This window comes from Mandrillus leucophaeus, unplaced genomic scaffold, assembly GCF_000951045.1.
Source record: "Mandrillus leucophaeus isolate KB7577 unplaced genomic scaffold, Mleu.le_1.0 Scaffold6, whole genome shotgun sequence".
NCBI classification, from domain to species: Eukaryota; Metazoa; Chordata; class Mammalia; order Primates; family Cercopithecidae; genus Mandrillus; species Mandrillus leucophaeus.
Window position 1 is genome coordinate 9123 of NW_012106474.1, and position 4851 is coordinate 13973.

At 49.1% G+C, this 4851-nt stretch overlaps 1 long non-coding RNA gene across 1 annotated transcript; it reads left to right on the forward strand.

The window, feature by feature from the left end:
• Positions 1-748: 748 nt before the first annotated feature.
• On the forward strand, positions 749-4454 carry LOC105553493. The gene is made up of 2 exons (XR_001008157.1): positions 749-818; positions 1897-4454. It is a non-coding gene; the product is annotated as an uncharacterized LOC105553493 (long non-coding RNA).
• Positions 4455-4851: the final 397 nt, after the last annotated feature.

Genomic DNA, 4851 nt, shown 5'->3' on the forward strand with positions numbered 1-4851 from the left:
TGGAAGTTCCTTGCACTAAAGAGATGCCTCACTGAGGCTGCATGCGATGGCTCACGCCTGTAATCCAAGCACTTTGGGAGGCTGAGGCAGGCGGATCACTTGAGGTCAGGAGTTCAAGATCAGCCTGGCCAACATGGTGAAACCCCGTCTCCACCAAAAATACAAAAATTAGCTGGGCGTGGTGGGGCACACCTGTAATCCCAGCTACTCAGGAGGCTGAGGTAGGAGAATCGCTTGAATCTGGGAGGCAGAGGTTGTAGTGAGCCAACATTGCGCCACTGCACTCCAGACTGGGCAACAGAGCAAGACTCCTCACACACACACAAAAAAAGATGTTTCGTAAGTATTTGTTGAATGAATAAGTGAATGAAACAGAGAGGGCCAAAGTGTGGCCCACACCTGTGCTGTAATCCCAGCACTTTGGGAGGTTGAGGCAGAGGATTGCATGAGACCAGGAGTCCAAGACCAGCGTGGTAAACATAGGAAGACCCTCACACACACACACCTCTCTACCAAAAAAAAAAAAGTGCTTCAAACACCGTGACACAAGGAAGAGAACTAGAAATCATGGATAGTGAGGCCAGTGACAGACTGGAAATGTATGGCTTCAAGTCCATACATAGAATTCTGTCCTTCAGTGTCTTGCTTTGTACACAAAATATGACCCACCCCACTGATGGGCAGGACTGAGAAGGCGGGAGTTCCATCAGCAGCAGGAGCCTTCCATTTTTCCTGCTTTTTCTTTTCCAGATGAGACAAAAGGACCCAGTGAAAGGAATGACAGCAGATGACTAAAGCCACCCTTCCCCCTCTGCACTGTACGTACCACATTTCTCACTGTGCGTGTCACATTTCTCACTGCGCGTGCCACATTTCTCACTGTGCGTGTCACAGACGCTAAAATCAGTTTGGGTTTCGAGGCCTCAGCAGCTCACTATGGAGTCAGAAAACCTATTCCTCCTTCCCTCTAGTCATGATGGTTGCCATGCTCAACAGCTCTCTGCTTCCTCTAGAAGAGATTATGGCTACTGGGACATTTCAGGGACGTTTTCCAAAGAACCATCCAGATAGAGACATGGACAGGGAGGGTGGTGGACATAGCAGGGAAGTTCATCTGCTGCTAATCACTCTTCCCCTCGGCACCTTGATCCATCTCAAGTTGCAGCTGTCATGCTGGGCACTCCTGGCCCTCCCATGCGAGCGCCAGTTCCTAGCTCCCAAAAGCTGCCATTACCTGCCCTTCCCCCTTGGAAAACTTGCTGGCCAGACAGCTTTGGTTAGAACCCACTGTTGTGTCTGGTTTTTCATTTCCTTCCTCTTTATACCCCCGATCCCACACTAAGCTGCCCTCATCAGAGGTGGCATCTTTCAGATGCTGGGAGGGTGTTTCTGCCCAGGTTACAGGGCCAGAGTGGGGGCCCCTTGTTTCATGCTGTCACTCTTCCCCAAGCCTCTTCCTTCCGTTAGCTCTCAGTGCTGGTTTCCCAGTGCCCTGTACACCACCCGGGTCATGGGATTCCAGCAGCTCACAGCAGTCTAATCATTGAATGAAAAACCTGGCTCTGCTCCCAATTAGGCTCAGAGAAAAAATCATTTTCGCAAATAAAAACTGGCCTCTTAACACTAAGAGGGTAAGGAGGACCAGGGTCTCACCAGCAGTGATGCCAGGCCCTGCTTACTCTCCCTGCCCCATGTTCCTAAAGCAGCTTCTGGGGGGCAGGAGGGTGGAATTAGGTGGACTGCTGTGATGCCAGCTTCTCAATCACTGCTCGGGCCTCAGTGCCCTCCCCACTCCCTTCCCCCCCCACCCACTGGCATCCCTCCTCCTTTTCAGGATGATTTACAGTGTTTCTGTTTTCTCCTCTTGCTTCCTTAATACTTTTATTTTTCTTCTAGTTTTGCAAGACAGTGGTCAACAGGAAGGCCCAGCAGCTCCATCCTCCCAAGTGACAGGCCATCTTCGGACGCAGCCGTTCTGTGCCCATTCTTCAGGCAACTTTCGATCCCTTACTGTAGCTAATTCTAGATGCCCTTTAATATTGTGAACAAATAGACCGTCTGATGTTACAGAGCCCGCGTGTGCAGGAGCCTGCTCCTCTGATACGTGGCGTGTAGGCTGCTGTATTTACAGCTCCTCCGTCTCTCTCCATTGTGTTCTGACCCACTTCTGTGTGTGCCCCCGGCCTTTATTTCCAAGTGACATTTTCAGTCTTTCAAATAGCTGCCTTTTGTGATGTGGTGATTTAAATGATTTAAGTTCATTTGTTCTCAACCTTGGATAAACTGAGGTATTTTGCTTCCTGGGCAGATCTTTGCAATTTTGAGTGCTCATGTGGGGAGAGGGGATGAGCTAAAGATACAGTGTTTCCCCCGCCCCCCCCCACTTCCACAAAATAGCAATGTGGTTTTGCAGCTCTGACTTCTGCTCCCAGTAACCCATCGTTAGGGCACTCTAGCACTACGGAGGTACCCAAGGCCCAGCCAGTCTCTATTTAAGAAAATTTAACAAATATGAATAACTGCCCCAATCACTGAATCTCTAGTTACTGTTCTTAGAAACACCTGTGGCTTCTTGGCTCTCCTGTTGCCCACTCTGAATCTCTCTGCAGAACCTACAAAATCACCCCCAGTCAACTCTCCACTTGGAGGGAATTCTCCTAGAATGTGGCCCCTAGAATTGAGTCGCCCCCTAGATGCCAACTGTCCGACCCCGAGGAGCTCTGTACGTCCCCGCTCCTCCTCTTCCCTTTGGGGCTGGTGCTGCCACTCAGCAATAATCCTCTTTTCTCTGTGCTTTCTTAGGTCCCTGTCCTCTGTCTTTGAGGCTGGTTAGGACACAAGAGTCCTGATCTTTCATGCTGCACAATATGAGCATGCAAAAAGCTTTTTCCAGCAGAACATGTTCCCTCGTCTCCAGTTGCCGGAAAGGAATTTGGGGATCAAGAACTTAGCCCGTCCTACCCCCATGTTGAGTTCTGTCCTGGAAAATCCAAAGCAAGTAGTGATCATAGTACAGAACCCGACCAAAGTAGGCTGGTGAGGAAGTCCAGGCTCCAGGGGAATAGATGCTGCCCAGTGTTCACAGCTTCCTACAACTTGGCAGGGCCTGAGTTTGCCTCTTAGTGGGAGAATCTGAGAGAGCTGTAGTGTCACCTGACAGTCCCCAAACCTTGTGAAGCACGCTGGCCTAAGTGTGCCATGATCCCAGCCCACGCTAGCCTGGGTGCATCTGCTAATGAGAGACCAAATCTTTGGGAAGCAAGAAGTGGGTGGGAGAATGTATCCTGTTTTTGTCAGTTTGTTTGCCTTACTCATTTCTAAGTGCAATAAGGGAGTGTCTCACAGGATTGCACCTGTGCCATCCTGATGGACGCTTCCCTGTAGCCCTCCTGGGGCAAGGGTGGACAGACTCAGACCCCCAGCATGGTTAGCTCTGACCTTCATGAGGTCCCTTTGGAACCAGATGTCTTGTTACAGACACCTTCCTCTGTGTGAGTCTCCTCACCTTGAGGGGTCTTTAGTAATGCATCTGGGTAGCATCTCAACTGCTGGTAGCATTTATCTGACTTGGAAAGTTGGAGAAGAGGCATTCCTACTGGAGAAAAATGTAAATGTTTTCCTGTAAGCTCTGTATTAGCTATTAATTATATTTGTACTTAAAGATGTCCCTTCTTCATTCATCAACTAGGGGAAGTCCAGATGTGGGTTATCTCGAAACAGACAAACTAACATTCTAGGCAGACAGTTGTTTACGTGGTCTGAGGGTCAGCAGCTGTTAGTCTCCTTCTTTTGGTTCTTGAGACCGACACATATCACTTTAGCCCTAACGAGGGCTCCTCCCACCTCCACCTGTTGCCCCAGTTGAAAAGCATCCATTATGAGCTAAGGTCAGCCTGGATCTGGAACTCCAGCCCATATAAACAAAGGAGGATGTCCCTGGTCTGTTCCATCCCCATGGATGGTGTTGCTGCTGGGCAACAGTGTTGGCTTCTTTTAAGTACCCCCTTTCCTCGTCAACGCCCCCCCCCCCCCCCCCCCAAACTGACTAGCACTCAGAGGGATTTATGATAAAGGCTCAGCTCCAGGGGTAGTACCTGAGTGTGTGCCATGCCACTTCAGACCAGCTGCTTCCATTAGAATTCCAGGGTCACAGCCCCAACAGAAGCAGCAGTGCCTCTGTAGGAGGGGTGCTGGGCTCTGGCCTTCTCATGCAGAGAGGTCTGGGACAGGGTCAGTATCGTGGGCATGTGTATAGCTTCCCAAGTTCTCCTTTTACAGTCCCTGCTGGGACTCCCTGACTTTGGTTGGTTCCTAGTGCTACTTCTTTTACAAACTACACTTTGTAGAATTGATTAGATTACCTTGTTTATTTAATGTGAGTTTGTGCCTTTTTGTCTCAATCTTCCAATACAGGTATATTGAGAAAAAAGCAGTCTAATAAAATCCTAGACAGAGCTTTCTGGAGTCCAGTTTGGTGATGTCCATTTTCCAACTGTATATATCCTCAAACTTGCACTGATAACCCCCATTTTACCAGGGCAAGATTAGGAAGAGGTACCAAGATGTGTCTGAAAATTTCCCTTGTCAGTTTACTTATGCAAACATTGCACATCTGAATTGTAATTTGACCATTTCCTACTGACAGGATTTCCTTTTGCTTTTGTCTGCCTCCTCTTCACATCTTCCTCTTTATCCACCCTTACCAAACAAGCAAAACATTTATTTAAAGTAGTTCTAGGCCGGGCGCGGTGGGTCACACCTATAATCACAGCACTTTAGAAGGCCGAGGCGGGCGGATCACCTGCGGTCAGGAGTCCAGACCAGCCTGACCAACATGGTGAAATCCCATCT